General features: G+C 35.2%; 1 protein-coding gene across 15 annotated transcripts in view; it reads right to left on the bottom strand.

Moving 5' to 3' along the window:
- The window catches only part of PAM (peptidylglycine alpha-amidating monooxygenase), a 153788-nt gene that overhangs the window by 103919 nt on the left and 25299 nt on the right, over positions 1–24570 (bottom strand). For 2 of the 15 annotated variants that reach the window (XM_087885922.1, XM_087885928.1), the window contains exon 1: positions 20764–20840. The exons of the other annotated variants lie outside the window; for them this stretch is intronic. The gene's annotated coding sequence lies outside the window, so the exon portion shown is untranslated. Of the gene's footprint in view, positions 1–20763; positions 20841–24570 lie in introns of those variants that run through there. 15 annotated transcript variants of the gene reach the window in all.

Below are 24570 nucleotides of genomic sequence, written 5' to 3'. Positions count from 1 at the left end.
AGCATATAGCTATAATGTTTTACAGATTTTTAGGCTATAATTGTGCAAATGCTTTCAGCAAATTAAGCTGCGGGAGCTGAACATCTCTAGTTTCTAAATATCCATTATTTTCTTTATATTTCCCTTGGCCCATTTCATTTCAATTTATGATACAGTATATTTATACTTTGCTGTTATTTCTACTGCAGCAATTATTTGGCACTCAAAAAAGCTAACATACATTATTCCAAGAAAAACAGAAATATTCAAAATAGCTAGTATTTAATACGTCTCAATTTTATGTAAAATATTTTATTAACTGTCCAATTAGAATTATAAACATGATCTTGAAATGTGTTTTCCATGTTCATAGTTATATCTACTTATGATTATATACTCAATTTTAACTAACAAATAGCATATTAAAAACACAAACATAATGTGCAAAATATTTTTAAAAAACCACACACCAAGGTTAAGTTTCATTAACAGTGTTTTTATTATTTATGAAATGCCTGAATTATATTAAGCAATAGGCTGAACAAGTAATAACAAATAATTTTCAGGAAAACTCTCTGTGAGAAATGGAATTGAAAAGAATAAAAGGAAACAAGAGAAAATAAGGAATATAATCACAAAATTACATGGTGCTTTTGGTTAATTAGATGTGTGCTTTGTCTTTGTCTTGTGCTAAGACATGCTTCTGACAGAAACATCAAATAAAAGAAGAAACAGGAATAAAGTCAAGCAGAAAGTCTAGACAACTATTTTGATTTTTTAGAAGTCAACACTGCACATTAAGGGCTGAGTAAGCACTAAGAGGAAAGACATCTGAAATAGAGCCCCAGGGCTCTGCCAGTCCTTTGAAAAAGGTGCTTCTTAATGCACGGAAGAGTGTACCAAGCATCTCTTATTGAATCATTCAACTGCACTGGAAGCTGCTCTAGGCTGTTTCTGCATACACGTGCATGGCTAGCCATTTTGCTTTGCATCTTTCCCAACAAAACAAAGTGACGTCACTTTTAATATACCTGTGCAGACAATATCTGAGCTTCAGGAATAAAAAAACAATTACCCCTAAATGAATTTTATCAGGTTTTCTTCCATCATTTAACCCCTACGGCAGAGGATCACTAGTATTGTTAGTACAGATTGTATCTGAGGCAGTAGATGGTGTACTGTCACATGATCTATCTATATTTGTAAAATATACTCCCCTTCTATGTGTATTTTAATTTGGTCTTTGACCGCAATAAAAGCTTACTTACTTACTTACATCATTTGTTTCTGGCTACTGTTTTCAGATATGCTTCTGCAACAGTTCATGTTTGGAAGTATATATAGCTAGTCCACATCCTTTCCATTTATATTAATTAGGAAGTCAGTTCCAATAAACTCTACATCAACTTACCATTTTAATAGTAGGCATTTGTTTCTTTAAGGAAGTTTCCTAAATATATGAATTTCTATATGTCACTTTTGAGTCACAAACTGCACTGCAAACCACAAAGCTGGACTCTGTTCCAAACTTCCTTTTAATTTGAGAATTTAATTTGAGAAGTGTGCATTAGAGTCCCTCTTTGAAGGAGATGAATGGTATAGAAATGTGAGAAAGAAGGAAGGAAGGAAGGAAGGAAGGAAGGAAGGAAGGAAGGAAGGAAGGAAGGAAGGAAGGAAGGAAGGGAGTTTATGAATGGTCTTCCCTAGGCCTATTTATACACCCCACCTTGAGTATACATTTTTCATCCCTTCTCAATCACTCCAAAATACATGAAATGTTCATTTATGGAGATGAAACTAACACTGACTTTTAAAAGCATATTTCCTGCTTATTGGTGCACTGTAAACCTGTAACCTTTAATTTCTCTTGAGAGAATTCCAGAGTGTGCAAAGAGCCTTTGAATGGTTATGCAGTGTAGCAGACTGCTCATATAGTAAAAGTAATAAAATTATAGTGCTATGTGCAAGTTATATTCCATTGCCCAAACCATACATATTCAAGAACTGATCCATCTAACAAAGAGCACAATACTGATTAACAAGGCAGCAAGACTCTCATGACATGTTTTAATTTTAGCAGACCACAATAAAATCACTCAGGTATGACATACATGTCAAAAAGTAATGGAGATATGTTTTGCTTTTCAATATATTGCTAAAGAAACTGGCAAAGTGGCTCTATGAAAGTAATACATTTTAGTTAGTTGATAATATCCTTAAGGAATTATGTAGTTAAAGCTATATAAAATATAATTTCCCATGTTTCCCCAAAAATAAGATCCTGTCTTATATTTTTTTTGAACCTTGAAATAAGCACTTGACCTTATTGCCATACACTCAAAAGCCCGATTGGGCTTATTATCAGAGGATGTCCTATTTTGGGGGGAACGGGGTAATAATACTTAAATCATCAACATATGAAATGTTTAGTGCTGTTAGCGTTTAGTACTCTGAAGGCCCAAATATATCTTAGTATTAACAAAACAGTTATGCTACTATTGCCAGAAATAATTTGTAACAAATAGTTTGACTGTTAAATTTCTGCAGAGAATGATGGGAAGGAGTTTAATATATTTTAAAAAATGTATTTCTCTTCTCAGACTGATATTATTAATATGCATCCCTACCCTGCATGTGTAACCCTTCAATTTGATAAAATTTTGAAAAGAAAATTTAAACAAGAGATTAATTTGTACAAAGAATGTGCATATTTCTGAAGAGTCCAAATGTTGCCTTTCAAAATTCTAAAAATAAGCAGAAAGTATGTAATGACATCTGACATTCTTTTCTCCTTACTTAATAGAGAATTCTCAAGCAGAGAATTGTTCCCTCTTATAAAACCCAGTATATATGAAATTGTAAAAATTCCTAGTGTCATCATCAGCAAAAAGATTTTCTCAATCTATCTCTGTTTCTATTGTTCTTCCTGTGAGTTGAGAGTGAAACCCTTAGTCAGAGCTAGTGCGTAGTTATATTTTGAGGATGTTTATTGGAAAATAGGTTACAAAAAGTTAAAATAGGCTTTTAACTTCCATAGTACAGTATTCTGGAAGCATAAAGCAGGACACAACCATGAAAGCTTAGCACCACATGTACTTTCTAATTATTCATTTGCAACTTACTATTCATTATTCATACATTTTCTCAGAAAATGTCACAGTCATATAGATTCCCCAGTAGGATGAAGATTATGCAGATGAAATCTTGTATCACACAATAAATTTCCACTAGCATAGTGAAACATTCTTCTCCTATGTAGGAGCTCCTATGTAACATACTAAAATCTTGCATGGGTAGAAAGAAGATCTTATTGAGGCTCTGGGGGTCTGGATCCATGCTTTTACATTATGAGGTAAATATGTTTCCTCTGATGAAACATAATGGTAGAATTTCCTCTCAACAAAACCAGCAGTGTTATAACTAGGAGTATAACAGTGTATAAAACAGAGATTGTTACACAATTACAACTCAGACAATAGCCTTGATTATGAACTTTCTAGTGGTTGAAATACAGGTAATCCTCGACTTACGACCACAATTGAGCCCAAAATTTCTGTTGCTAAGCGAGACATTTGTTAAGTGAATTTTGCCCCATTTTACAACTTTTCTTGCCACATTTGTTAAGTGAATCATTGCGGTTGTTAAGTTAGGAACTCGGTTGTTAAGTAAATCTGGCTTTTCCATTGGCTTTACTCTGTCAGAAGGTAGCAAAAGTGGATTGCATGACTCCAGGACACTGCAAAGGTCATAAATATGAGTCAGTTACCAAGTGTCTGAATTTTGATCACATGACCATGGGGATACTGTAAGGGTTATAAGTGTGAAAAATGGTCATAAGTCACTTTTTTCAGTGATGTTGTAACTTTGAATGATCACTAAACAAACTGTTGTGAATGGGGTTTTATCTGCACTGGTTTCCCTCCATTTCCTACAGGAAATAGGCACACGCTATAAGGGATGACTTCTGTTTGAAGTAATACCATCTGGAAATTTTATTATGAGAAAAGTTCCAGTTCTGCATAGAAATGCTAGTTCGTTTTAAATGTAGCTCTGTAAGTCTAATTTTAATATTACACAAAAGGCTTTTGCAAAGTACTATAGAAATTGATTGTTTAGAAAACAGCATTGTGAGAAAATGGAGCCTTCATACTATAAAGAAGAGAGAAACACTAATCAAATCAAAATATGTTCCATGAACTTTTTATCTCAAATAATGCAGTGAATGAAGGATTTTAAATGGAAAGTTTCTTTTACCAATCTTCCATAGCACAAAGCAATTACACTGTTGAAAAATCTGAAATATAGCACTCTACTGGCCTAACACACAAGATAAATACCCATGAATGCATCCGTTTGATTGGAAGACAAATGACTGGGGAAATATCACAAATTTAGTTAGTTTACGTAAGAACACAGCTGAAACAATAAAATTGTTCCAAACATACACCACAGTATAGTAAATCTCACTTGCAGCATGGTTTTTTTAAAAAAGCAGAAATATGTTAAGGAAGAAGATAGCACTACAGCTAATTACCTGGTCTGCAAAACTCCAGATAACCAGTGGATGGCAACAAAAATGTTATACAACATAAAATGTATGTTGACATCTTATGGTAATAAGATTTTTGCAGGCAAGATATGGTAGACCAACTAAACCAAACATTTTCTCTAACTACTAGAAGTAGAGCACATTAGTTTTCTTAATGCCAAGTCTTTGAATCTGAAAAACTGATTATGATTAGACTAAACATAGGCTATGCAAATATTTGAAAAACAGGTTAATGTTTTAATTTATCAATTTTTAAAAAAATGATGAGTGATGGAATTAATAATTGAAAAAAGGATGAACTGAGCTAAAGATATTTCTGGAATAAAGGGACAGGAGATTATGGGTTTGTTAATATCTGTTGAAAAGAAGGCCAGAAATCATCTACTTTTCTTTCTTTCTTTCTTTCTTTCTTTCTTTCTTTCTTTCTTTCTTTCTTCTTTTGTTTTCTTTTGCACTTGATTATATTTTACTTTCTTTTCTCTTTCCTTTTTTTTATTAGATTTGCTTTGTACTAATGAAAAAATATTTAATAAAAAGAATTATGATATTAGAAAGTCTTCTAGCTTTCTATTGTCCGACTTTATTATGAGGAGATCATTCTGACTGATTTATAAAGCAAGACAATGATACATTAGGAAAAATTCAGATGTTCGGATGACTAAATAAGAAGAGTTGAATAAATAGTCTCTGGATACTCTGGGTTAACAAGGGGAAGATTAAACTGTTTTCCCACATGCTAGTAATTGTAGTACAATGGGGAACAGAAAAACTTTTTCATGCATGCCCATCAAGATAGTAGAACATGCCAAATAGCCTGAACTTAGTGGATAGATGGTCTCCAAGACAAGTCACTCTCTTTGTTTGCTTTCTTCTGTGCAGAAACTAACCCAAGATCCTTACTATTCATGCAATGGTTTCTCTGAAGGTAAGTCACTTTTAATATTACATATTGCAAGGTTTAAAGAATGCCCACTAATTTATATTGAGAAAGTGATTGTACCATACAAAGTCTGAAAAAATCTAGACAGTTACTAGGTGGCAGCAGTGAATCAGAGTCCCTAACCCAGATATATAATAAATATGCTCTGACTATTGAAACTCTATAAAACACTATCAACAACGAAAAAGAGCATAATGTAACTTCCCAGAACAAGACGACACTGAAATTATTGTACCTGGCTAGGGACATTGTACTCTCAAGAGCTTATTCTGTGTACTTAGATAATGGTATTTAATGGTGCTTGAAAACAATGCTGAAATTTAACTCGATGCACACAGAAAAAAAGTCTATAACATTTCAGAAACATTTTGCACTTAGTTATGAATTTTATTGAAGCTACAGAACTTTGCATTAGCATTATCTTGTGCTTTTGTGTATTTTACAGAACTTCATAATTCATATACAAGTAGTCCTCAACTTACAACAGTTCATTCAGTGACTGTTCGAAGTTACAGCAGCACTGAAAAAATGACTTATGACTATTTTTCACTCTTATAACCATGACAGCAACCCCATGGTCACGTAATTTACATTTGGATGCTTGGCAACTAGTTCATATTTATGACGGTTGCAGTGTCCCGGGGTCATGTGATCATCTTTTGTGACCTTTTGACAAGCAAAGTCAATGGGAAAGCCAGATTCACTTAACAACCATGTTATTAATTTAACAACTTCAGTGATTCACTTAACAAATGTGGCAAGAAAAGTCGTAAAATAGGACAAAACTCACTTAACAATATAAATTTTGAGCTCAATTATGGTCGTAAATTGAGGACTACTTGTAAATGTATTTACATTCTGATAATGAGATCAAAGCTTTCTTTGACATTTGGATCAAAAATACAACAGATTCTATTTTTAAATATTCAGAGCTGCTTCTATAACCAAATTAAGGCCTATTTCCTCTTCAAGACCATGCTTCTTCTATCCATCCCACATATCAAAACTCCTTTGAAAAAGGTAATAATAATTATATTATATGGAGTAGAAAGAAAATCTAAAAGTCATAAATTTGGGGATGCTTGAAGATAGGCTAACGTTGCTTATAACCTTGTAAGTACCCTAATAAGTATTTATACAAGAGGAATGGTTTGGCACGGATGTACCTGTGGCCTGGCCATTGTGTAGGTGGGTAGAGAGGTGGTCCAGGACAGAGTTTTTCAGGAAATGCTGGATCCACAAGTTGATAAGTGCTTGGGATTTGCTGCTGTCTGGATGACTGGATCAGTGGATCACTAGCAGAACTTGTTATTGCTTTTTTGTGGTTGCTGAGTACAGAGTGAAAATGTGACAGAGTAATGATATTGGATATCACACAGGTATAGGAGATATGTCAGGGTTGAATTAGCATATTCTTCCCAGAGAGCGGCATGCTTTTCAATTTGATTATCTTGCTGTTGGCTAAAAATGTTTTGTTTTGTAATCTTTCAAGATTTTATTATTGGTTTGTTTTTGTATGTATACTAAAAAATTTATTGACTGTATTTGGTATGTTTATTTCTTGATAATACATAGCCGAAAGAAATAACTGGTTTTGTTAAATGAGGATTGTATGATATTTTTATTTTTTGGGTGGAGAACTGTCACAGCACCCAGAAGTCTGAGAAATCTGGAGTTTGGTATTCGGAAACACAGAATCCAAGGAGCACAAATTCAGTAGGGATAGTGCTGTTCTCATTTATAACATTGTGGGTGCTTTTCCTATAAAGAAGAAAGAAGGAAGGCAAGAAGGAAGAAACAAACTAATTTAGGACTTGGTCATTTCTCACATTTATGACAAAAAGAGAATCAGCAATGTTAATAGCACGCAAGACTGCTACCAAGCTGATTTGGACCTTTGTGCAAGTCATTTTTCTGAAAATCTGAAAGCAAAGGGTATGCATATTAAGTTCTAGAGGAAATATGGAATATACAAATAACAATGTATTTTGTTTCCTCTTCCAGTGGACTCTTTATGCTACTAATTTTAAAAATCATAATATAACTCTTAGACATCAGAATACCTTAATGTCATATTAATTTTATTATCTTTAATCATTGACTTCTGCAAAATTACATTACCCATGATTTTATCACTCAAACTGTGATATTTCAAAAGTATAAAGAATACATATAAAGACAGTTCCATTTGATTCACAATATTAATAATTTAATAATTTGTTAAACTTGTATGCTGCCCTACATTCTGGGTGAATAAATAATACCTTTTTATAGATGATTACTGAAATAATGTAACAAGACTGCAATTCATATAAATAGTTTGATGGCCTGTTAATAATTTATGCAAGGCCTTGCCTAAATAAAACATTTCCATACATGACCTGTTACACATGGTTTTTGCCAATAGGAACAAGGGGAAATGAGAAACCAGAGTCTACAGCAAGGGTGTCAAACTAGCGGTTCGTGGGCCAGATGCATCAATGCATCCCAGCTCCACAAATGGGAAAAATGTTCTACCCCAGCTCCACAAATGGGTAAACTGGCCACACCCACCCCAACTCCACGAATGGGAAAAACATTGCGAAATATCACATGAAGGCAATGTGATGTGGCGAGTTTGACACCCGTGGTCTACAGAGTATCACTGCTTTACACACACTTTGTTTATAATCCTTATAGTCGTCTGGACTATTGTAACGCTCTCTACATGGGGCTCCCCTTGGGATACACCCAGAGGCTCCAACTGGTGCAGAATGCAGCTGCGCAGGGGATTATGGGAGCGACGGGCGCTCCCATGTGACTCCTCTCCTGCGCGAGCTGCATTGGCTTCCGGTGGACTTCCGGGTGCGCTTCAAGGTGTTGGTGATCACCTTTAAAGTGCTCCATGGCTTAGGGCCAGGGTACTTACAGGACCGCCTTCTGCCACCAATAGCCTCCCACCGGCCAGTTCGCTCCCACAGAGAGGGCCTCCTCAGGGTGCCGTCGGCTAGACAATGCCGGCTGGCGACCCCCAGGAGGAGAGCCTTCTCTGTGGTGGCACCTACCCTTTGGAACAATCTACCCCCAGAGATATGAGTGATCTCCGACCTCTGGACTTTTCGTCGGGCCCTAAAAACTCATCTCTTTCAGTTAGCCGGTCTCTCTTGATTTTATGATTTTATGGTTGATTTTAAATTTTGATATGGATTTTAAATTGATAAATTTTAAACTATGGGCCAAATTTAATTATTTTAAATCTATTTTTAATCGTACTTTATGTATAAATGTTTTATTTTGGCTGTTCACCACCTTGAGTCCGAAAGGAGAAGGGCGGTATAGAAATTTGAATAATAATAATAATAAAAATAATAATCCTTTATAATCCAGATCAAGAAACCTTTCCCAAACCTGGTGTCTTACAGACATGCAGGACTTCATTATTTTCTAATGAAATAGTATCCAGAAATAATGTAGGCTCACATATTTGGAGGATACCAATTTTTTGGGGAAAAATGGGCCTTCATGTCAGTCTTGAGTCCTTACATTTAGACAGACAAACGCATGCAGTTTTCTTGGCATCATTTTTCAGAAGTGCTTCACCATTGCTTTCTTCTAAGAGATGAGAGAAAATGACTGGCCCAAAATCATCTAGTTGACTCCATGCCAAAGGCAGAACTGGAACTCATGGCTCCTGGAGTTCTGCCCAGTGCTTTTAACTTTTAAACTTTTTAAAATCTCTGTATTCTTAAATGGGAATAAATCCTATTAAACTCAGTGAGACTTCTGTCTGAGTATTTATGCCTCCGTTTCCACTATAAGGCAGACAAAGACGGTCTCTACCTTCTAGGTTTATTACTTTGCAGTTCATGCATGTTATTAATATTTTTATTAAACAAACTGGTTTCCTCAGCATGCTTAGTAATCAGTAAAGCTGTTTTATGCCATGGTTCGGCCTGCTGGTACAATTAATATATTTTGCTTTTACGACAATGGTTTTATACACACATAAATATGGTATAAATGAAATTCATGGTTATTGTACAAGGACATTTTCTAAGAATTAGCAACAATAGCAACAATATGGTGCCAATAAAATCAATAAATCAGGTATCCTAGACCAATGAAGTCAATTACAGCAAATCTGTACAAAATCCTGAACAGAAGAGTGTTAAAGACTATTAAAAGCAGTTTATTAAAATGAATCTGACACATTTGGGGTTTGAAATGCTTTGTTGTGATTTCTAACTGCTTCTTCTGCAATCTCTTAGACTGTGAATCCAACTCACAGAAAAATCAGCAGTTACAATATTATTGTTAAATGGAAGTATTTGCATCAGGGGAAAAAGACTGTGTAGCCTTTGTCACAGCAAATGATTAAGCACTATATCTAGTAGTTGCATATTTTCTTCTTGATATATTGTTAATTCTTAGAATACTTTTTAGAACATTTTCAACGGAAATGGGATGAAAGCATGCTACATATTTGATTAACTAAACTGGACAGTGTGCCGTGTCCAGTTAAACATAGAACTCAAACTGCTTTTTTCTAAGATACCATGTTCATAATTCTTCTGGGAACTACTCAAGTCCACACAGCCTAAACATCCAAATCTGAGAGTAGAATGCTATTTACACTACAGCCAGAGCAGTAGGAGTTCCATTTGCATTGCCGTTCGCGCTCAGCCTATTTAACACTTGAAGCGAAGAGGGAAACATTTTTCATGGTTGTAAATGAAGAATCACTAAGGGCTTTATTTTTGCATAAATTTTCATGCAGATATGAACACGGTGTCTCAAACAATTGGAAGATGAAGCCCATTGTAAAGTTTTGTAGCACTTTCATTTTTTTAACCAAAACATATAAAAGACCAGTGCTGAGTAATTTTCAATAATACCCCTTTCTAAAAGAACTAATTTATACCAGCCAAGCCACTTAACCAAATGTAATGTAAAGTGTTTCATTGCATCCGAGTCTACAAAATGTTGGCCTGTAGTTTGCAGTATAGCATCAATGGAGTCCTGTTGTACCCACAGACATTCTTTTCTATTTACCAGAGACAGAATCTCTGATTTTTCTTAGAAGCTACATAACCCAGAAATTCATTGTATATTATATATTTATTGTATGTAAGTATATTTTCCATTATATCATTTTAGTTTATTTTTATTTATTTTAAATACACAACATGTCACAGTCAAAATAAAACAACAGGCTGCCGTGTACAACAGCAGCCCTATGTTTCATCGTAGTATTTGCCACAACATAAAAAACATAAAAGGTAAGCTAGCTAGAAGGTGACTGGTAACACTGCAGGGTTAAATGTGGCTGGAAGCTAGAGATTATGGGTATGAAATCCTGTGTCTGCTGTATGCTCAGTTTCTGTAGCAAACTTTCATCAGTTGCCACCTGGGAAATGAGTGTTTTAACGGTTGATTGCACTCAGGACAGATTCAGAATTCCAATGGGTCAACTTCTCTCCAAAGATTATGGACTTCAGGGTCAACTAAACAGCTAAGCATTCATACAGAAATAATGTATTGGCAAGTATGCTTTATAGACGTTTAAGCACAATAACATTTCAGCTCTCTCGAAGTAAAGTTATATATACATCTTCACAAGGCATGAAAGCTTTGCAGTATTTTTCTCTCATTCGCTACTCATGCAGAAAGTGAATTCAAAGAACAATTTAACAAGTGGTAGATAACATATGGTACCATGGCATTATTTGGAAAGCCAACCATTTGCATAATTTTGTGCTAAGCAGTTTACTTCAATGTTAAATGAGCACAGAAAACCAGAAAATGCAGTAAAATGCACCATCCCTTCTTGATAAATGATAATCTATATTTATCTTTTTTGCCACATTTGTGATTTGAGACTTCCTGACTTTTTCTGAACCCACCTTACTGAAAAACAAAATAAAACAACCCCCCCTCCCCTTTCATTAGATAAGACTCCCAAGAGAAAATAAATCAAATTTATCTTTGTACCCTGAATAAAGCTCTGGGTGACTTTGGGCCAATCACTCTTGTGGAAACAAAATTAGGAGAGATGTTATTCATGCTTGCTAAGTTCTCACAGAAAATATGGGATATAAATTCAGTGAAGAAATAAACTATGAAAACATCCTGGGCCAATTACCCTCTTGCTGTTGTCTATCAGTGGTAGAATTTCTTCCAATGGTACTGAAAAAACAAAAGCATTTTTTAAAAAATACTTGGGCTACCAAGTCTTTTATGTTTCCATGTCAATGGCATGTAAAAACTTTGTGGTATACTTAGAAGCACGCAGCCTGGATTGTTAAAAAAATGAATTGTGTAAGAGGCCTTCAGCTTTGCAAGTTATTCTGTAACAAACTATCAGATTTTTAGAAAGCTGCTAGCATATGCAGCCAACCAAAGTTAATGTTCTTGCTATATATAATTTATCCAAACATAGAGCTTTGAATAGGCTGGGAGTACAGAATGCTCATCATCTTCCATTTGTCCTTTTAAAAATGCCTGAAAAAGAGTAAAACAAAAATGCACTACATATGTTCTCCTCAAGATCCGTCTCTATAGGTAACTACTAAAATATTGAACAGTCTTTAGCTTCAGGGAAGAATGAGCACAAAGCTATTTACTTGAAGTGGCTTCACTGAACTGTATGCTTTTTATATGGGGGGGGGGGAACCCCTCCTTAAAACGGATCCAAAACTAATGTGGTCACCACAATGAGATCAATGTACATTATTCTAAGAAACACTTAAACCAACCTGTCTGATGCAGAGTCAGCCATCCCCCCCACCCTCAGGTTGCTAGCGCCCCACAATAAAAGCTAAGAAAAGAAATAGGAAACAAAGCCACAGTGTGTTATTGAAAGTGTACTGAAACAGTTGGCATCTTCTCGGAATTTGTTCAGGAAAGCTTCAAGTTCATAGTAGAGAAGGGAATAAGGAACTGATATCTACCCTACTCAATGATTGGTGAGAAATGATGTCCCAATGGGCATCTAAAAGCATTAACCATCCAGGTGCTCACATAAAATCTTATAGTAGAAAGGAGAAACTGCTCTTCTAGTGTTATCAACCCCTTGTTGTACTATCAATATTTTCAGAAAAGAGGTTGCTTCTCTAAATTGCATAAGATACATTAATTTTGCTTGCTGCCAACAAATACATTTAATAATAGTTTCATAAAAATAAGTTAATTCCAACCATGGTGAAATCCAAATTTTTTTACTACCGATTCTGTGGGCATGGCTTGGTGGGCATGGTGTGGCTTGGTTGGCGTGGCAGGGAAAGGATACTACAAAATCCCCATTCCCTCCCCATTCCTGGGGGAAGGATATTGCAAAATCTCCATTCCTACCCCACTCTGAGCAAGCCAGAGATGGTATTTGCTGGTTCTCCAAACTGTTCAAAATTTCCACTACCGGTTCTCCAGAACCTGTCAGAACTTGCTGGATTTCACCCCTGAATTCTATTCATTTTATTAAAATCTATCAAGAATCACATATAAAACATAAATACACCTACAGTACACAACAGCTCTCTGACGGAGAAGGGAAGTTCAGAAATGTGACAAACAAACAAACTTATATAAGCAATAATGTAGCAAATAACACAAGCAGCCAAATAGCAGCAAGACTGAAAGATATTAAATAAAGCTAAGCTTTATACCTTAAAAGCCTATAAAAGTGAAAATACATAGTGCTACCACTCTGGAGTTTTCATTTTAATGGCAGCACAAATCTTACATCTGAACTTTCAGGAACAAAAATAAAATATTTGTTCATAAATCTCCTTGATAATCTGCTTATGCCTTCACGGTTATTTCACACTAACTATATGTATGATTAAAATAATGTGGGATGCAGCTATATTTGTATCTCCAAAAACAGGGCAAGATACCTATGAATGCAGTTCATTGGAAGGCTTTGTTCAGATCTTCATTAGGATCAGCTATCAAACTTTTATTCAAAGAAGCAGGATTGCTGCATTTAAATTCTAATCCCTGTGGTTTTTCCAGGTCACAAAATCTCTCTCAGTCAACAATATATAAACATTGCCTGTATTTAACAGGCAGGTTTTTGAGTGGGCTGAAAAACAAATGCTTTTTGGGTTTTAGATTCCTGACAATCCCACCTTTTCAATCAATAGCAAAAAAAAAATTGCTTTCTTCCTGTTTTCCACAATAAAAAAGTGTCGATGTAAAATACAAATGGAGTACACAGGCACAGCTTTCAAACTTTTTTTTTTTACAACAGAGCATTAAGCTGGCACACTACTGTCTACTACACTGTGCATTTAACATTACATATAATATTCTTGTTGAGGTCCAGCTTTAAATGCTGGAAATCAGTTAAACAATACAGTTCATTTGGCAACATGTCTTTCCAACCAAACATTCTAAAAATGTTTGTCTGCAGAAAGGACTGTCCTTGAGGCCTGTGCAAATCCTTCATAACATGCTTCAAAATGTGGGGCTGTAAGAACAAAGCACTTCTTTTCAAATTGTTAAAGGAGCCAATCTTTTCTTTTAGCTGCTTCAGAAGCTGCTTCCAGCTGTCTTTTCTTACATCTTCAGGCACCCATATGGAGAAGCAACTTTCAAAGCTGCCCTGTAAGTCTGGAAAAAGTTGTGATAGTTTAACCATTAAATTGCCGTTAGTTTATTTGTTAGAATAAATATGTTCATGTAACGTCTATTTAATTTTGTCATTCTTATTCCCCAAATGAAATTATCTAATTTTCTTACATTAAGTAAATCTTGAGGACAGAATTATTAACAACTTCTGCAAAAAGGAAGGCTGTAATTCATTCTGGGACCAAGGAAGGAACAAAGCAAAATGTAAATCAAGAAATTAAGCAACATGACCGCAGAAATACTTGCATTCATCAGTGTGGTGCAACATATCGGACTGAGATATTACAAACATGTAATTTCCAATCCTTATCAAATGATGCAGCTAGCCCTCAACATCCTCATCTGACAAATGAAAGGCAACCATTTATGAAAGTCAATAGGATGTATGTGCATCCTATCTACTAAAAGAGTTATTTCTTGCAGCAGCATTTTTTTTGCGTCCACACACTCCAAAATACATAAACTTCCTGCTCTGCAATCTTCATTAACCACAAAGATATTGGTTTATAAATAATACACAATATGTCAAACACCTGCTATGGCATTTACAATGAGAAAGCAAGAACATAAATTAAAAAATGAAAAATAAGTTGGAAGGGATTGACCACTGTTACCACTCTTATGGAAACCAATTTATTTTATTTTATATATTTATACCTCACTTTAGTTTAAGACATGGAATAAGATGCTTCATGATATTTCCCAAGGACACTTGACTGATTTACTGATACTCAATAAATACAGCATGTTTTGTTTCAGGAAGATTTTAGGTCTAGATAGCCTTGAACTACGCTGTCTATGTTCCGACCTATGCTTAGGTCATAAGATTATTTACCAAAAGTCCTACCTGTAAATGAGTACTTTAATTTCAACCGTAATAACACAAAGCTATCAATAGATTCAAACTCAATGTAATTCGCTCTAATCTTGATTGTAGGAAATATTACTTCTGCAGTAGGGTAGTGAATGTCTGAAACACTCTACCTGATCCTGTTGTTAGTCTCGCTAATCCCCATACCTTTTACCTTAAACTGTCTACTGTGGATCTTTCATTTTTCTTAAGAGGTCCCTAAGGGCGTGTGCATAAGTGCACCAGCATGCCTACCATCCCGGTCCTACTGTCCCCATTTATATGTACTCTTTTATGTGTTTATGGCTTTGTTTTCACTATTTATATCTTTTTACATGTGCCAAATTTTTTCATGTGTCCATGTCTATGTCTATACTGTTACTTGTTTCCTTGTACTTGTTGATAGATAGATAGATAGATAGATAGATAGATAGATAGATAGATAGATAAAATGGCTGTAATGTATGACATCGAAAAATGATCCAGGACTATGTGATTACTGTATGCAATAACCCATTATGAAGCTGAAGAATGATGGTTCCCAATATAGTGCTTATATGTTTCAATATGCAATTTCTTGGCAGTCAAAAATCTTTTGCTCCTTTGGATTTTGGGAAGAAGAAAAGCAGCCAATTTGTGAATGAGCAAACACATCCATTCACTTTGGGAATTGCTCTCACTATTCTCTCAAAATTCGAAATATGCTGTCAACTAAAAAAGATTGGAAAACTTTGAAATAAATTGCAAGTTTTTTTAAAAAAAATATTACTATTTTCAAAACGGTGCTATTTACTATTTTTTCTTTGATACAATGAAATCATGGTTTAAAAGACATGGGGTTGGAATGGTGGGAAGGAGTGTCCATTGTAGCTGAACGTCTATTAACACTGAAAGTGGAAAAGGAAAGGAAAATAAAATTGGTGAGGATGGGGTACAAAATAGTGAGAGAAAGAGATAACATTTTCTTCCTCTCTGGTTTGAATTAAATCAAATGGGAATGATGAAAGTAATACTTCTTCACACACATTAGAAAATATTCAGAGAAATTTGGAAACTGGCAATGAAGAGGTAGAGAACACACATGCATAATAAAAGATTTACACAATAAACTATATGTAATAAAATAATTAATGTGCAGGATTATGGAATTATCCTTGGCATGCCTAACATGCAAAATAATGGGAAAAATGATTCACCATTTGCAAATTTATTTATAACATTTTTACTGTAATTTTATTTGTATTGGAGGAATTTTAGATTCAAGAATAATTTTATTCATGAACTCTCTGTGAACTCCTTTAATCATCAACATGACCTACCCCTAACCGAAAGAAACTATGTTGCAAACAAAGATAATACAATGTTGCAAAAAACACTTAAAGTGTTCAGACATTTAGACTGAAACAGATAAAACTGCATGTCTCTCAAAAGAATAAGAAAACAGGTAAAATCCCTTCAAGTTACAGAGCTTTGCTGAACACGCAAATGTGGCACCTAAAGTCAGCACAGAGGGAAATGATCTACAAACTCAGCAAAGTAAGAGCAGGACATTTCCACTGGGACTGCGTGTCCACCAAAATAAACATTTCAAAGGGCACATTCAAACACCTCTCAAAGAACTACTTTTCCTATAAATATCACCAGCTCAAAACCTCAAATTGTACCTACCTTAAATGCTGTTGCTATGCTCTCAAATAAACTCTCTCTTTTTCAAGCGCATGTCCAGTGTCATTCTCACACAACCCTGGATCATAACAAGACCTCATTTTCTTCTAATTATTTGGTGACTCTTGTGGGATTCTGAGACTAACCTGGGCAGCACAGCCTGCCCAGGTAACAACTTCAATCAATTGCCACCATGTCATTTGTCTGGAGGGTGCTGCTTCTCCTGAACTCTGCCCAATTTGGCACAGAGACTAAAGGGAGTTTTGGGCTTTAAACCAAATCGCTACTTGAACAGGAGGATAATAGATTACAGAATTTTTGTGTTTGTGCCCAGGAGGTGAGTGTGAGTGCATCTCTCTTTGCCTCTTTCCTCCCTGTTTCATTTTCAAGCAGTGTATCCAGGGTCATTTTTATGCAACCCTGGCTTGGGACCAGATCTTATTTTCTTTTAACATCCGTTTGTTTAGATGCTAAATTGAAGCTATTTCAGAAAGGAACAATTGTAAATTAAAGTAATTTTAAATGAGTTTATTTAATCTCTTATCTAGTAATATAAATCCAGCAGTACAAATGTATATCTGTTCCCTAGACTTTAGCATCTAGAATGCCAATGAGACAAGCAGCTAGTACTCTAAAGTATTGATTTTTAACTACTTATCATGGAGTAGCTTCAATTAGAAGATTGTCACCTGCAATAAAGCAGCTGAATTCTGGTGCCTTAAGAGTATCTAGCACTAGGTCCTTATACTAGAAAAGCCAGTTATGAACCCTGTTAGTTTCGTTTTCAATGCATTATGGAATGAATAACATTGAGTTTGAAGCTAACAAGGTAACTGAAAAATGACTGCCAAATATTGTTTTAGACATATTGTTTAACCTAGAAACATATTAGATAAGATTGCTCTTTTTTCTCAAAACAAAGCTTACAAACCAAACCAAAGGCAAGCATCTTAAAATGAAAATATTTGAAAAAAAACCCTCGATATTTGACTGAACAATAAACATTTCCAATAAAATCAGATGAACCTTCAAATTATTATTACTGATCCTGATTTCAGGTGGCTGGATGGAGTCACTGAAGCAGTAGGCGTGAGCATAAATGGACTCCAGAGGATGGTAGAGGACAGGAAAGCCTGGAGGAACATTGTCCACGGGGTCGCAATGGGTCAGACATGACTTCACAACTAACAACAACAACAACATCCTGATTTCTTTCCTTTATTTTTTTTTATACTACTGTCACTTCCAAGTGAACTAGAAGAACAGTATAAACATCACTTGAGGATTGGTGGTCATTTACTGTTTTTTAATTGAAAACATGTGAGAGAAAGAATTGAGGGATAAAAAAAGAAAATAAAGATTGTGAAACATAAAGATTTTTTAATTTTTTTAAAAAAATTGGCCATTAGCTTAATTTTTTTAAAGAAAATATTCCGTGTTTTATAGATATCTAATTATATTCATAATTTAACCTGTAAAGAACTATACTAAGTGCTCCAAAAATGAGATTGGCTAGCAAGATTGCTAGTTTTTGTTTTTTGTTTTTTTGTAATACAATTTATATCCAGTTTGGAATGCCTAATTCTGGGCAGAGCATTGTATAATATTAAAAGCAAATAAAAACAACTATTGATGTAAACTGATAATGACACAAAAGAAGCAAACTACCTCCACCTATGCAAAAAAAAAAAAACACGTGTTAAGGGCTTTTTAAAATAAGGCAAAACAGGGTATTATTGAATATAGATGATAGCTGAGTGCAGTGATGTTTCTGCAACAGAAAGTAAGAATTGTTAATACCACAATGATTAAGTAAATTGAACCTTATAGATGAAGGGAGGAAAGTTTATATCAATGTTAGATATGACTTCTGAAATGTTAATGAGCATAAGGTTGCTTAAGCTGTACAATTAATACTTTGTATAACACTGATAAATAGTTGCAAAATATATTGAACTGTTTTATGAGCAAGATTTCGATCTTTGGAATTAATAGCCTCTACTGTTTTGTCATTTGTTGTTATTTCTTTATAAATGTTAGAAAAGGGGGAGAAAGGGGAAAGGAGAAAAAAAGGAGCTGCTTGGAATTTAATTTTTAACTTACCCCTTCTTTATACTCTGACCAATTTACAATGTTTATAAATATTTAGACCCCCTTTAATACATATAGGGAACCTGTTTCATATAGTGGTTAATGAATCAGGCAAGAAACTGGAACACTATAAGTCCCAGTTCACCTTGGGCACAAAGCCAGATGGGTTACCTTGAGCCAGCCCTAGGAAAGAGGCAATGACACTTATGAAAAATCTTGCCAAGAAAACTTCAGGGACTTGCCCAGGCTCTTTCCAAGAAGAGGACACAACAGAAGGGGAAAAATGTAACTACTGTATTTCTATTAGCCTAGCTGAGCAATGTATTGTACCCAGTTTGTTAAGTTGCTTTTAATGTAAAGCTTGAGTTACTGTAAACTTTGCACTGTTCTTAAATAAACATCTAAGAAACTGGGCTCTGATTCTAAATACATTTCTAAATATACATTTGTTGCTAATCGTTTAACAACTGTCTTCTAGAGATAAATATTAAGCGCTGGGAAAAAAGGTTGCTAATGTGTCCAGCTTCAACTTTCCAGACAAAAAAAGCCAGTTCTACAAAAGCAGCAGACAGAAATAGGCCTTGAAATACATCATCACAATTTTTTGTAGTTGTACTCATCTTCTTGGAAGATCTAATTATAGCAGCATGGTTAAAAAGACTCAGAAAGCCCCCCCAGGACTCTAGATTTTATCCAAGTAAATTTTTTAAAAAATGTGTCCAATGAAATTATTATTTTAATAAGGTACAGTAATTATCTTCTCTTTAGAGAGAAATCAGCTTTGATTCAGACTCTACATTTTGATATGGTGGAATGCTTGCAAAGTTGTTAAGATGTATTTTACTATTCTGAGCTTAAAATCCTCAGTGAAGTTGTTCCTTTCTCTATATCTTTATTCTGCCAAGTAGTATATGTGATATATCAAGTATTGCATTTTCCTTTATTCTTTTTGTCTCTCTATGCTTATCATTTCACAGAGCCAATTATGTGTCTCATAAAGGAGATTCTAACCATGGAAATCTATTTGATCATGTTTAAGAGAGTGGCCACAATTCATGTTGGTGACATCCCTTAATGCTGCAATTTTTTAATGTGCAAATCTTGACATCTCTATTTTTGTCTGACTCAGGCATCTGCCTGAGAAGACCAAGGTCAGATGGAAGACTAACATTAAATAATGCAATAATCATACTTCCAAGATCACTTTTTAAAACCAAAATGAAATTATTACTTCCTGTGTATTTGGCAACGCTATCCTCAATGTCTCTCTCAATCAAATACTTGGAGTGATGGGTTCCTTCTACATTTAATTCCATTTAAACTAGCTACCATTGCTTCACATTTTTATAAATTGATAGAAAGTTTCCCATCTCTTAGAATATGTGTCTTATTAAACTGATACATATATTTGTGAATCTTAAGTGCTATCTGCTTCAAAACACACAGATAAATCAAAGCAAGTTTTAAATAGAAGCAACAACGGAAGAGGCTGTCATTTTATTCTGTAAACTGTCTACCATTATGATTTCATTAAATTAAATATTTCATCTGACACAACATAATACATATTTCTATGTCTTATACGCATTGAGCGCAAATAAAAGTATTTGGACAGTGCTGAACATATGCGGCAACTAAAATAATGTTTACAAAAATCACTTAGGCAATTTAATTCTCAACAGAAAAAATATAGTATTTTATATGAAAAATAATGCAAAGTGGGATGTGCAAGAATGTAACAGATGTGCTTCAAAACATGCATTGACACAAACAAAACATCCCTCTTTAAATAATTAAAGCAACTGCATTTTTGGCAAGACTAGCATAATTGCTTTGATGCCCTTCTTTGCAAAAGACACAGCTGCTTTAACCACTTAAAATGAAGTACTTTGTTTACATCCCTGTGTATTGCAAAGTATTTATTTTCAATGCTCCACTATTTTTCTTTATATCTGAAAGAGGACAGAAATATATATATAGTTATATATTATATTTATTAGATTAATAAATTAAACCATACTTATTTGACACAATATTTGTTATAAATATAAGGAAGAACAAATATAAAAAAAAATGAGTTACCAAAATTCATAAAGGTTAACATGATGTGGAGTTCACAGCAAAAATTTCTTCGACTACACTGCGAGCAGGCTTTGCACCTAAAATGACAGATGTGCAGATCAAGAAATTGAACAGTGTCTCAGCTGTCAGCAGTGCTCCTCCTACAAATCTTCCATGGAGCTATCTGCCTTTTAAACATTAAAAACGCCAGATGAGATGTTTTGCAATTCGTAATATTTAGTCTTTTTTAAAAAAAAGAAAGCCAAGGGTGGCTTGCTTTTGATTTTGTCTTTTACAAAAGAAATGATAACAATGGCTGCATATTAGCAAAAGAGAAAGAGAAAGAGAGGGAATGAGAGGGCAAGTGTTATGTCCAATAACTATTTAAATATAGTTATAGAGTTATGCCCAGTTCTTCTCCTAAACTTTACTGTGAAGTGAATTCAATGAAACAGGAGGCTTTTAAAAATATATAAGTACAGTATGTTCAACCAAATGGATCCAGAAAATACTAGGCAAAATAATTCTGGTAGATTCTGATATTCTACATACCTGGAAAAAAAGGTCACTCAAGTTCTTTAAAAATTCATATATGCTGCATAGCATTAGAGCTAGAAAAACAATAAGTATGTCATCATACTCTCATCACATTTTAGAAATAAGAAAGGGACAGAATATAATTTTCATGTAACACATACATAATGACGTTGTGGTACTTTTTCCTGTAAGAAAAACCCCATTTCCAACAAAACCTACTTTTTCAACTAGAGGCCAAACAAGTAAACCACATGCAGATAAATTTTGCTGCATTCAATTACAGTCAAAGGCTCTTTCAGGGATTTAGCCTGCATGATCAGTGAACAAAGAAAACGAACAGGGGGAGGTATTTCCTCCGTGTATTTTCATCCAATATCTGGATCATACAAAGGTAAGCATGGAGTTTACCTAAATGGGATATGAGATTCTCAATCACACGGGCTGGGTCCTCCATGAACACCTTGTACACATTGGTCAGGCAGCATTTATGTGGTATATTAACATGCCAGAAAGACTAAAAACAAAGCTCATCTCACTATATTGTATAGAAGAATTTCCACTTATTTTGCTAGTATGATTATATTTATTTCATTTCTATAATTTCCTATCTCAACAAGTGATGTACATCATAAAACAGTAAAAACAACATAAAAACAATACAAACAATACAAAATAAACATATATGGTCACCGAGTAGAACCTTTGCCACGAATGTTAATACAGCCAAGAAATGGGATCCTTAACATATTTGGCACCCCAAATTCGGGCATACAACCAAATCTTCATGGTCTTCATGAAAGCACAACTCCTGGTTTGGGCTACCAACATTCCTTCACAAACAGGACGCATGACATGCTTAACCTGTGGGATAAAAGTGAATGAGTAGAAATAACTGGCAGATGATGATCCCTTATGTAACCTATTCCCAAGCCATGAAGGGCTTTAAAGGTCATGGCCAGAACGTTGAATTGCACCCGAAAGAACACTGACAGCCAATGCAATTCACACAGTAGTGGTTTTATATGTTGAATATTCAAACCCTTTACTACACATGCAGCTGCATTTTGCACCAGTTGAAGCTTCTGAATGCTCTTCAAGGGCAGCTTCCTGTGGAGTATGTTGAAGTAATCCATATGAGAGGTTACAAGGGCATGTGTGAATACAAGCAAAACCTCCCAATCCAAGGACTGGTGCAACTGACACCCAACTGACCATGGCTGTGAACAGCTCTTCTAGCAGGAGCAGTGCTAAGAAGATCCCTAACTACACACTGGCTCCATCTGGGAAAGTTCTCCCCAATTTCAGAATTGTATGAAATATGACCTAAACTATTAGGTGACTTCTTTTTGGTTTTGGAAGCAGACCTTCAGAAGTGTATCATTTGGTATCAGGGACATACAACTTTATTTCAGAACGAGTACCACATTTGATCTTACAGTGACAAGCCAGGAGCCACACTCCAAAATCATGGAGAACAAGACCCAAAAAAAAAAATGTAAAAGAAGTAATTTCACTTAACTGACAAATGTACTGTATATATATTGTGTTTCCCCAAAAATAAGACCCTGCCTTATATTTTTTTTGCCACCAAAAAAGGCACCAGTTCTTATTTTTAGGGGGTGTCATCCAGTGATTGTGCGTGTCACCCCCAGCCTCCTTTTCGCTATCAGAGGCCTTCAGGAACTTATTTAGGGCTTATTTTGGGGGTAGGGCCTATATTGGGTGCACATGTAAAAATCAAACTAGGACTTACTTTCAGAGCAGGTCGTATTTTCAGGGAAACAGGGTAACTGTTCAAATGCATCTAATATAATTACTAATTTCCTTTTTCTGTCATCTTATAAATTACGATTTGATAGCAATACCTGGAGAAGCTTGAGGACTCTTTGCAGCCTGAAGACTCAGAGTCTGTATCTCTGGTTTATGCAACAGAAAATTGAAATGATAAAGCATTATGCTTTCAATACCAAAGCTGTCATAGCATTATATAAAGATGTGACAAATGAAAGAAGCAGCATTTATTTCCTCTATGCCTAAATAATATAGTTGACATTATTCTAATCATCAGCCAACTAACCATCACAATTGTTTTAAGGTTGGAGTTCACAGAGTATATAGGGATTCATAGAGGTTGTATTCCTAGGTATTATATTATGATAAGAGAGAGCCAGTTTGGTGTAGAGGTTAAGGCACCAGGTGAGAAACTGGGAATCGGTGAGTTCAAGTCCTGCCTTAGTCATAAAATGACTTTGGACTAGTCATTTTCTCTCAACCCAACCCAACTCACCTCACAGGGCTGTTGTTGTGGGGAAAATAGGTGGAGGAAGGTGTACTACTGTATTTCCCCGAAAATAAGACCCTGTATTATATTTTTTGAACCCTGAAATAAGCACTTGGCCTTATTTTCGGGGAGGTGTTATTATTTTGGGGCGCATGGAGCAAGACAGGGCTCCTCTTGCCGTCTTACCTGATTTCCAGCTCTGTCTCCCTAATCCTAACCAGAGGAAATGGTGGGGACCGGTTGCGCATGTGTTTAAATATTTTCCAGGATGGCTTATTTTTATATTGCCCTTCTCCCGAAGGACTCGGGGCGGTGAACAGCCAAAAGATAAAACACAAGAAATACAAAATTTAAAAACAGTATTAAAATCCAATTAAATTAATTTGGCCCACAATTAAAATACCCCTATATTAAGACCGATAATTAACAATTTAAGAATTAAAACAATTTAAAAGAGTTAGGCCAGCCCAGCTTGCTGGAATAAAAACGTCTTTAGGGAATGGCGAAAGGTGCAAAGATCCGGGATCTGCCGTATCTCCAGGGGCAGCTCATTCCAGAGGGTAGGTGCTCCCACAGAGAAGGCTCTCCCCCTGGGGGCCACCAGTCGACATTGTTTGACCGACGGCACCCTGAGGAGCCCCTCTCTGTGGGAGCGTACTGGTGGGTGGGAGGCTATCGGTGGCATAAGGCGGTCTCATAAATACCCAGGTCCTAAGCCATGGAGCGCTCTAAAGGTGGTAATCAATACCAAATGATAAATATAAGATTTTTCTATCTAAAGGCCTGCCTTTACAGGTAGTCCTTGACTTACAACAGTTCACAGTGACCGTTCAAAGTTAAAACGGCACTGGAAAAAGTGACTTATGACCATGTTTCATACTTACAACCATTGCAGCATCCCCATGATCATATGATCAAAATTCAGATGCTTGACAACTGCTTCATATTATGACTGTTGTAGTGTCCCAAGGTCATGTGAGCCCCTTTTGCAAACTTCTGACAAGTAAAGT

The sequence above is a fragment of the Pantherophis guttatus genome, chromosome 2 (genome assembly GCF_059756535.1).
Source record: "Pantherophis guttatus breed Tessera chromosome 2, ASM5975653v1, whole genome shotgun sequence".
Lineage (NCBI taxonomy): Eukaryota > Metazoa > Chordata > Lepidosauria > Squamata > Colubridae > Pantherophis > Pantherophis guttatus.
This window is presented reverse-complemented; position numbering and strand designations above follow the sequence as displayed.